Here is an 11,548-nt window from a genome sequence, read left to right as displayed (position 1 = left end):
AGGTCAGGTCTCTGGGTCCATTAAGCACTGATGGCTTTCAAACTGCACAGATGATTAATTCTTGCCTGCAAGGGACACAGTCTCAGACTGAGTCATGCTTGCAGGTCACTTGAGGGAAGGACGCACAGTGAGGTGCAGCTTGTAGTCAGAGAAGTTTAAGGGATTCTGCTCCTTTGCCAACTTTCCAATCCTTTTCTTTTTTCCAGATAGGCTCTTTATATACTGGAAGGAACTCAGCTGCCAAGAAGGATCAATGGTGGAAGCATAAACTGCCTGTGTGGCAGAGACTCAAGCACCATCAGTGGCCCCTGATGGCCTTGCTGTAGCCTCTAGATACGTGACTTAGGCCTGATCTACTCCTGTCAGGTGGTAGAATGAACGGCATCACCTCAGACTGCAGGTAGAAAATAGTATTCTTTTTTGTTGTTGTCGTTTAGTCGTGTCTGACTCTTCGTGACCCCCTGGACCAGAGCACGCCAGGCACTCCTGTCTTCCACTGCCTCCCGCAGTTTGGTCAAACTCATGCTGGTAGCTTTGAGAACACTGTCCCACCATCTCCTCCTCCGTCGTCCCCTTCTCCTTGTGCCCTCCATCTTTCCCAACATCAGGGTCTTTTCTAGGGAGTCTTCTCATGAGGTGGCCAAAGTATTGGAGCCTCAGCTTCAGGATCTGTCTTTCCAGTGAGCACTCAGGGCTGATTTCCTTAAGAATGGATAGGTTTCATCTTCTTGCAGTCCATGGGACTCTCAAGAGTCTCCTCCAGCACCATAATTCAAAAACATCAATTCTTTGGTGATCAGCCTTCTTTATGGTCCAGCTCTCACTTCCATACATCACTACTGGGAAAACCATGGCTTTAACTATACAGGCCTTTGTTGGCAAGGTGATGTCTCTGCTTTCGAAAATGCTGCCTAGGTTTGTCATTGCTTTTCTCACAAGAAGCAGGCGTCATTTAATTTAGTGACTGCTGTCACCATCTGCAGTGATCATGGAGCCCAAGAAGGTAAAATCTCTCACTGCCTCCATTTCTTCCCCTTCTATTTGCCAGGAGGTGATGGGCCCAGTGGCCATGATCTTCGTTTTTTTGATGTTGAGCTTCAGACCATATTTTGCATTCTCCTCTTTCACCCTCATTAAAATGTCCTTTAATTCCTCCTCATTTTCTGCCATCAAGGTTGTGTCATCTGCATATCTGAGGTTGTTGATATTTCTTCCGGCAATCTTTATTCCGGCTTGGGATTCATCCAGCCCAGCCTTTCACATGATGAATTCTGCATATAAGTTAAATAAGCAGGGAGACAAAATACAGCCTTGTCGTACTCCTTTCCCAATTTTGAACCAATCAGTTGTTCCATATCCAGTTCTAACTGTAGCTTCTTGTCCCACATAGAGATTTCTCAGGAGACAGATGAGGTGATCAGGCACTCCCATTTCTTTAAGAACTTGCCATAGTTTGCTGTGATCGACACAGTCAAAGGCTTTTGCATAGTCAATGAAGCAGAAGTAGATGTCTTTCTGGAACTCTCTAGCTTTCTCCATAATCCAGTGCATGTTTGCAATTTGGTCTCTGGTTCCCCTGCCTCTTCTAAATCCAGCTTGCACTTCTGGGAGTTCTCGGTCCACATACTGCTTGAGCCTTCCTTGAAGAATTTTAAGCATAACCTTGCTAGCGTGTGAAATGAGTGCAATTGTGCGGTAGTTGGAGCATTCTTTAGCACTGCCCTTCTTTGGGATTGGGATGTAGACTGATCTTCTCCAATCCTCTGGCCACTGCTGAGTTTTCCAAACTTGCTGGCATATTGAGTGTAGCACCTTAACAGCATCATCTTTTAAAATTTTAAATAGTTCAGCTGGAATACCATCACTTCCACCGGCCTTGTTATTAGCAGTGCTTTCTAAGTCCCATTTGACTTCACTCTCCAGGATGTCTGGCTCAAGGTCAGCAACCACACTACCTGGGGTGTATGAGCAATCTATATCTTTCTGGTATAATTCCTCTGTGTATTCTTGCCACCTCTTCTTGATGTCTTCTGCTTCTATTAAGTCCTTACCACTTTTGTCCTTTATTATGGTAATCTTTGTACGAAATGTTCCTTTCATATCTCCAATTTTCTTGAACAGATCTCTGGTTTTTCCCATTCTATTGTTTTCCTCTATTTCTTTGCATTGCTCATTTTAGAAGGCCTTCTTGTCTCTCCTTGCTATTTTTTGGAAATCTGCATTCAATTTCCTGTAGCTTGCCTTCTCTCCCCCGCTATTTGTAAGGCTCGTTGGACAGCCACTTTGCTTTCTTGCATTTCCTTTTCATTGGGATGGTTTTCGTTGCTGCCTGCTGTATAATGTTGCAAGCCTCCATCCATAGTTCTTCAGGCACTCTGTCCAGCAAACCTAAATCCTTAAACCTGTTCCTCACTTCCACTGTGTATTCATAAGGGGTTTGATTTAGACTCCCCAATTCTCCCTGCAGGTAGAAGGATAGCACATCAGGGGGAAATATTCTAGCCAATCCCACTCCCTGCACTGCTAATATTCCTTCTGCAACTTCAGTATTCTGTCACCACATCCTCATATCATTGTGTTGCATGTATAGAATTGTTTGAATGTTTGTGCAGAGATTTTTAAATATTTTTTTAATATAAAGAAAAGCTATAGAAGCTGTAGAAGTCATAGCTCAGTTGGCAGAGCATAAGATGCTTCATCTCAGGGTCATGGGTTTGAGCCACACATTGTGCACCAGATTCCTGTATTGCAGGGGGTTGGACTAAACGCTCCTTGTGGGCCTTCCAACTCTACAGTTCTATGTCAGCCCCAACCTGCAGCCTGAAGTAGTTCCCTCCAAACACGTTTACCTCCTCAGTGAGCACTTGAGACCTGCACCATCAGATTAAAAGACTAGATCATGATCAGCTTCCTGTAGTGCAAAACACATTTGGTATTGTGTATTGTGTGGTGGTTGCCAAACATGCCCTGATGTCTTGGCCTGCATTCCCTGCTCCCATTAGCAATGTGGGGCAGGGAGTTAAGGAAGACCATTACACCAGGCCCCATGTCAGTTGTCCTATAAAAGGGAGAACTGTAGTTCAGGCCATTGTCATCCTTGTGAAGCAATGGCTGGGTATGTTATTTACAACGAAGTCTGCAGTTAGCTATCTTATGAAGCTCATACAGTGCTGGGATAGCGCAGAGCAATATTATATTCCTAATTTGATATGAAGGCAAGCAATGCAGGTATTTAAAGCCCCTGAAGGATTTCTTTGTGTAAGTCAACACCATAAAGAGCAGGATGCCCGCAAATACTGTAATAAAGCTCCTACCTGAGCTAGTAAGATTTTGCAACACATAGTGTTTTGCTGGTGATGGCTTGCTGCTGAGTGATGCAGCTTGATTTTAGAAGTCCTACTTACTACAGGGGCTGTAGGCCATAGCAAGGTCCCTGTTTGGCCAGCTGCTGAACACCAGAAGCCCACAAGGGCTCCTTTATCAAGTTCATGAGCTCTCTCAGTCCAGACTCCAAAGCCATCTTGGGAACAGCGTTTTATAGATAATATATTATTATTTCAGGAAGTTTTAAATGTTCGACATTTTACAATGTTTCTATATGTGCTGAAAGGCGCCCAGAGTGGCTGGGGAAACCCAGCCAGATGGGTGGAGTATTAATAATAAAATGATAATTATTATTCTTGAGAGCAGAGCTTGTTCAGAAACCAGATAGAGGGTAACTGTTTCTTAACATTTAAAAGTCAAAATGGGCCAAACTAGAAATGGTGAGGGCAGCCATGTTTGTTGCTTATGGGTCTGCCCCATTCACACATTATGTGTGAGTTCAAAAGTCTACTATTTACCACAAAAAGTGCAGGCTGGTAAGGGGAGCTGAACTCTTCCCACTGCCCTCCTATAATTTTCCGTGTTCCATTAGGACAGGCACTGTGCCAATCAGTGCCATCCCAGTGCCAATCAGAGGCTAGGCTGCTTGTTCCACATAGTCATTGGCTGAGCTGCTGTTACAAATACATCAGTTGCTCTCAGCAAAAAAATCATGAAAATTAAAGAAGTCTGGCAGGCTGTGAAACGGACATGCAAATAGAATTTGTCAGCAGTGCTCCATCCTGACTGTTTACATCAAATGGCGGACTTAGGTGTTTTCTTACAGTTATATCGATGCCTGAGTAACCACTACATTTCAAACAGCTTGAAGAGGGCATAGCAAAGAGGCATCCCTAAGCAAAAAGTCTGCTATCCTAACCCACTTACTTGGGAGTAAGTGCCATTGACCTCTGTAGGACTTACTTCTGAGTGGACATGGTGAGGATTGTGCTGTTCATAATTCAGAGACACTGAATCCTCCTGAGCAAAAGTTATTTGCACACAATGAAGAGTGACGTGTTTCTGACATTTACTGCAAACTTTCCTCTTGCTCCGGCATTTCCTGATCATTAATGCTGAATTCTAAAGTCCTCAATTTCTTGATCATCTGATATTTTCACTTTTTAAAATCAATTTAATTTTTCATCATTATGAACTGCTTCAAGACTATCTAAATGGCAAGTGGCATACAAATAATTTTAAACAATCATAAAAGATGGAAACACCCCCTTCCCCTCCTCTTCTTCCTAATTGTTTAAACCAATTCATAAGCCAATAATTTTTACATTGACCACTCATAATGAAACATATGTTGTAGATATGTTTCAACATTTATTATGCTATTTTGTGATTTACAAGTGACATTAAAAACTTGGTATACTTATTTGTATAACATTATTCTTGTTTATAAAACCCAATAAAATAAAATAAAATAAAAATAAATAAAAAATGGAAACAAAACTTTAACCATGAAAACATCCAGGCCAAATGTGGACTGAATTTCTATTTTGGGCATGTCCTCCTAAGACACACCCCAAGACACAAGAGCAGCTGCTCATGTATGCCAAAAGACTGAGTGACCAATGGAACAGCTGCCTTGACTCCAAATATGCAGGCAGTTGAAGCTTCACCTCCAGATGCTGTAAACAAGTGTGGGAAGAGGATGCTCAGCTTGTTTACCTTTTGTTTAGAATGTTTAAATCTATTCTTGCGCAGGAGGCTGGAAAGTAGGAAGAAAAGCAGGCACACAAAGTTCACAAAATGAGGAACCAAAGAGACAATGGGGATGGACTAAATCTCATGTAAGATCTACTAACAGAAGGATTTTGAGATACATAGCAAAAAGTTCTAGGACTTCTGGGGAGGCATCATGGCCAGTTAGTCATCTCGGTTGACGGAAATAATTGAGTGGTGATTAACGATAGATACCGTCTATCATATTATCTCTGAGGAACAGAGATAACGGGGAATAACTTCCAAATGCTCTGGAAGGATTGCTCCCTGCTGTGGGAGAGAGCCTCTGCCAGTCAGTGTTGATGATAGATGGTTAGATTAGGGGTCAGCAAGGCTTAACGGGCATGGGCCGGAACACTCCCGCAGAGATCCTCTGTGGGCCGGACCGATGCAGCGTGACGCCAAAAATTGCATCTGCACATGTTCGCGGCGCTGGAAATCGCTTCTGCGCATGCCGATACCGAAAATCGTGCCTGCGCAGAAGCGATTTCTGGCATCTGGGCATGTGCAGAAGCGATTTCCGGTGCCGCAAACATGCGTAGAAGTGATTTCCGGAGCCACGGAAGAGAGTCCCCGTGCTGCACTGCACTGGTTTAGCGCAGTGCGTGGGGACTCACCGAGTGGGCAGCTTGGTTCGGGGGTGGCTCATGGGCTGGTTAAGCTTCCGGCCCATGGGTCTTAGGCTGCCTACCTCTGGGACAGATTAACAGAAAGACTGTCTTAGTAGAAGGCAGCTTCCTGAGTTTCCTAATTAGGAAGGATCACTCCACCTCCCTTTGTTTATTTGGAGCATGTTTTCCAGGTGCAGTTCTATGTATATTTATTTACTCAGGTGAAAGTCCCACTCCCCTCAGTGGGGCTTACCTTCAGGTAAGAGTGTACAGGATTGCAGTCTTCAAACAATCAGGAGAGGGAAGTAATAAAGAAACAGGACCAGTTTGGGTACAGGCAAACTGTGAAGCTAAATGCATGCTTCAGATATATTATTGCAGTAAAAGAGCTGCCAAAGGCAGACCACATGCTGAAGGCAGCCTAGTTAGCTGAAGAGCTGGCAAGAGCGATTAAATTCTGATTTTTAATAAGTGCAGGCAACAGAAAATTTACTGCAGAACCTTCTATTTATGGAACCTTTCAAATTCTAGCAACAAAGGATGGAACAGTTGTGAATTCAGGGAAGCTGGAATGTTAATGAGAAATTAGCATAACAGAGGACGGATACAGGTCAGAAAGCTCCGGAAAGGAACTGCTTGTCCTTTTTAATTATCCTATTTACAATTTGTTTAACTGATTTAAGAAAGACTTGCATGGAAACATAGCCTAAGATACGGTAGGTTTTATTTCCTGCCTCTGGTACACAGAGGCATAATATTAAGGCTACAATCTTATATGTGCTTACCTGGGAATAAGCGCTTGTATACCCCTCACCTCACAACAACTTACCAACAATAGCTGGGTGTATGTTTGATAATTAATGGCATCAGATCAGGCATGGGAAATGAATTTAACCCCTTCCTCTCCTGCTACAGTCCTTGAATGAAATCTCTGTGCTCAAGTGCTCTCAATGACCTTGACATCTCTCACACCTAGGGATGTGGTGGAGCAGGGACAACGTTCTGACACTTATTTCTCAGCAGGGTCAGTGTTGCTCTTCGCCAATCCTATATGCCATTGCTATATGCAATGCCAAATAAATAAGCTTTTCTAGTAGAGAGAATAATAAGCTAAGCAGAGGAATTAAGCATGGCTAAGCACCAGAGTGACTCTTAACTTGAAAAATTCAAACCAACCAAAACCAATCAAGATGTCACAAAACAGTCAGCAAGGGTTTGGGTCTACTTGACCTCCCCAGCAAAGTGTGATGTGGGAGTGAGAAAAAGGCTGCAAAACTTAGTGCACTTATTAGGAAGTAAATCTGATTGGGTGGGCCTGTAATAAAATATGCACAAATTTAGTTTGCTTAAATGGAGTTATTTTGGATATGATTGCCAATGTGTCTTTAACAGCTGTGTGGTAAGAGCTTCAGTTGATGATGCTCATCCTGCTACTTTATAGAATCATAGAATTCTAGAGTTGGAAGGGACCCCAAGGGTCATCTAGTCCAACTTCTGCAATGCAGATGGCCACCCAGCCTCTGCTAAAAGAATCTCCCAGAAAAGAGAGCCCATCACCTCCTGAGAGTGTCTGATCCACTGTCAAACAGCTCTCACTGTCAGAATGTTTTTTCTTGATGCTTAATTAGAATCTCCTCTCTCGGAACTTGACGCCATTGGTTTGGGTCCTGGCCTCCAGGGCAGGAAAAACAAGATTGCTCCATTTTCCATGTTACAGCCCTTGAGATATTGGAAGACGGCTATCATATTGCTCATCAGTCCCCTTTTATCCTGGCTAGACATACCCAACTCCCTCATAGGGCTTGGTTTCCAAACCCTTGATCATCTTGCACACGTTTCAGCTTGTCAACCAACTTCTTCAATTGTGGTGCCCAGAACTGTACTCGGGACTCTAGGTGTGGTCTCTGACCAAGGCAGAATAGAGTGGGACTATTACTTCCCTTGATCAGGATGCTAGCCTTGATGCAGCCTAGAATAGCATTAGCTTTTTTTGCTGCTGCATCACATTGTTGACTCCTGTTCAGCTTGTGGTCTTGAGTTCAGGGATATTTTTTCAAAACAGTTTTATAAGTTGTGTGTCTTTGTTTCTCAATTTGATCTTTTTACATTGTTTTGTATGTTTTGTGGTATGTTTTGTGCATTGTGGATTGCTGTTATTTTTATTGATTATAAATTGGTAATTATTGTGGCTGATAAGTGTGAACTGTTTAATTATTATTTGCTGATATTTAATTTTACTGTTTACTATTAGGCTGGATCTAGACACAACAAAGAAGCATTTCAGTTAAACGCGTTGTAAACTCATACAACGAAATCCAGTTGTGTCAGGGGCTGGTCTGAATCAGAAGATGGGGGAATGCAATCACAGGAAGATCAGCTTCTAACAGAAGAGCAGGGGGAATATTCAACACCCCCACCCCACCCCATTTTCAGAGTCTCATGAAGCAGAGAGACAGGCAGATGCCGAGAATGCACAGCTGAGACAGGAACTGCCCAGCTTTGGGATAGTAGCTAAGCAACAGGAAGGAGGGAGGCAGCTGGGCAATACATCGATGGGGGGGGGGGAGCTAGGTGGCATGAGTGTGTCAGAAAACAAAAGAGATGCAGGGCGGGGGGGGGGGGCATCCTGTTGGAAGACTAAGAAAGATTCCAGCATAGTATCCCCCCCCCCCCAATTTTCTGGAAACAAAAAAGCTTCAGGTGAAAATGTTGCCTCCCTGCAAGGAGTTCCCTGCCAGAGGCTATCTTCAGGTTCTGCCTATGAACCCCACAGGGTGGGGGCAAAATCCCTGCATCAGTCCCCTTCTCCTATGGGTAGGCATAGCAGTCCTGGGCACAGGAGACAGGCACCCCAGAGGGGAAGCCCACTGAAAGATCTTACATATAGGTGAAAACAACCTGGGGCATGGGTGGAAGCACACCTGTAAAGCAACAGATGTGAAATAAAACTGTCCCTCCAGCATGCCAGATGTGAATCTCTGCCTTCTTGGACTGTGCTGTCAGATGTGGGCCCATGGAAGACAGAGAATCTTTGAGGTTCCCTTCCCCTGACATAAAGCACAGGGATATGTTAAAAGATCAAGACTGGAACCGTGATTGTGTGGAGTTGGCAAGGAACTCTTGGCATTCTAATAACTCTTAAGACATGGTAAAGGTTGAAAGGATAAAGCTCAGCAATGCACAGACTACATTGCAAGGTAACTGAAATAAACTCAGAGTCTCAAAGTGATTTCATGCTCTTTATTCAGCTCATAGTGGTGAGGAGGAATGAATGAAAGTCCCCTCAAAGTATCTGCTTATATACATTATTTACACAATGGGCTGCACATGATTGGCTAATTCTGGAATTCTACTGTAAGCCAATCAGGTTGTGGATTCACTTCTATCTGGAGCCTGATTGGGTGGTTCCTGCCAACCAATCATACTGCTGCATTGTTCTAGGACCAATCAGACTGCCGCATTCTGAATCCTATTGTTCTAGGACCAATCAGACTGCTGCATTTTGGATCCTATTCAACTCAGTACATAACACCAACCCTTCCCTAAACTTCATTTCAGTATGGAGGTTTCCTTCCCCTACTCCTTGTACTATTGATAGATGGCCTGGGTGTGTCGCCAATGGCCACCCTGTTGAGTGCTATCCAGGGTTGCCATATGTCCAGTTTCCCCCAGACATGTATGAGATTCAAAGGGTGAAATCACCATCTGGGGGAATTTTTTAAAAATCAGCAAAATGCCTGAGGTTTTGCAACAGAACCAGGAAGTGTGTGTGTGTGTATCACTCTTTCCTTTTCCCCATATCTATGGACGCACCTGCTCTGTGCAGAGACTTGCTTTGCAAGCAGAGCCAGGAAGTGTGCATGCAAGGATCCCTCTTCACCCTTTCCTGTCTCTATGGTGCCTGCTGGGATGGGGCAAATCAGCTGATGAATGGCTCTCCTGCAAGGTCGGGGAAAGCCCCCCCCCCCCGGTTTCATTTCACTCCTTTTGGCCATTGCATGATTTTAAGGTAGAGGAAAGGCAGGAGGTCTGCCTGGTGAGTTGCATCTGGGGCAGGAAAAGATTCTGCAGCTGTTTTGGAGGCGGAGCCTCAGGATGAGTGGTGGGAAATCCTTCCCCGCCTGTTTAGAACAAGTCTCTCTCTCCCCCCCTTAATGAACCCCCCCTACAGTGAAGTTTTGCAGAGTCTGCCTGCTCTTCACCTTTCACTCCTCTTCCCAAGGTGCGAAGGGCCAGCGTGGCTTCTACACCCTGTTGCTTCTGCGGGGAGAGCTCATGCCTCCCTCAGCGGCTGGATTTGACAGGTCCTACAGTTTGCAAGCGAGGATCAGGCTGCTAGTACATTTAGCAGTCTGGCCGAGAGAGGACCTCTGAGCATGTACAGACGTTCTACCACCCCAAAAGAGCTACAGTGCCCATAAACATGTGCAGAGAGAGTTTAAGAACACAGGTAATGTATGTGGGCCTTTAAACAATTGTAAACGCTTACGCGGGTGGCGTTGGGGTCTAAACCACAGAGCCTAGGACTTGCCGATCAGAAGGTCAGCGGTTCGAATCCCCGCAATGACGGGGTGAGCTCCCGTTTCTCTGTCCCAGCTCCTGCCAACCTAGCAGTTTGGAAGCGCGTCAGAGTGCAAGTAGATAAATAGGTACCACTCTGGCGGGAAGGTAAAAGGCGTTTCCGTGCGCTGCTCTGGTTCGCCAGAAGCGGCTTAGTCATGCTGGCCACATGACCTGGAAGCTGTACGCCAGCTCCCTCAGCCTATAGAGCGAGATGAGTGCTGCAACCCCAGAGTTGTCCGCGACTGGACCTAATGGTCAGGGGTCCCTTTACCTTTACTTTACAGTTTGCAAAAAGAAGAAAAGTGGCTTTACTTTGTGTTTTTTTTTTGGAAAAAGGGCAACCCTGGGCAGAAGGGTGTTGTTCTTTTTCAAAGTTTTTTTAAAAAGCATTTTATCCCCCCTCCTTTCTCTCCTTCATCATCTCCCTTTCAATTATTGTGCTGCTGTTATTGGTACCTGCATGATGCTGATCTTTCGGGTTTTGGCGGATCAGGGCTTGATACCCCAACTGGCAGGAAGAAGCGTTTTTAAGGGGGAGACATCAAGGAGTGCAAGTAGGATAGTGATGAAATTTTGGCTACATATAAAGACCTCCAGCCACGCGGCTAAGGTTTATGTACCGTGAAATAACAGGCCGTGCTCTTTCACGGGTGGGTGACTGTGCATGAGCTTTCCTGTTTTGCTCTTCAAAATATGGCTGCTATCCTCATGCGCCCCCAAAGAGCAACTCGCCTTCGCTTCAGGTGGAGGCCCAGCACTGTTGCAGAGCAAGTGTGGGATGGGTAAAAGAGAGGAGAAAATGGAGTGGGGGCTCAGACTCAGATAACAGAAGAGGAGGGAAAAGAGCCCGTGTGAGCAGAGAAACAGCCTGCTCTTATTATTTTACTGTGGTGCCTGTGCTGCACGGGGTTGGACTTGATGGCCCTTGGAGATAACTTCCAAATCTTCAATTCTCTGTTTCTATGAAGTGCATAAAAAAAGGGGTGTTAACACGGAGCTATTTGAATTCCAATACTACTCTCTAGGCACAAGATAATGCTTACTGAACTTAACGTGACGTTTTTGGTTAACCTTTTCTCGTTAAATTGATTTCTAGCTGTTAATAGTTTGCACCTAGTGCAACTTCACCTGGCTCCGCTGCTGCCAATTCCACCCTGCTCTTGTATTCTGCCTTCTGCTATCCTGTATTTGCTGCCAATTTCATGCTGCCGCGGACCTGGCGCTGTTGCTCCTGTTGCTCTATGATGGTGGTCTTGACAGGATGCTATCCTCCAGAC

This window comes from Podarcis tiliguerta (genome assembly GCF_965153285.1).
Source record: "Podarcis tiliguerta genome assembly, chromosome: 1".
Taxonomy (NCBI): domain Eukaryota; kingdom Metazoa; phylum Chordata; class Lepidosauria; order Squamata; family Lacertidae; genus Podarcis; species Podarcis tiliguerta.
This window is presented reverse-complemented; position numbering follows the sequence as displayed.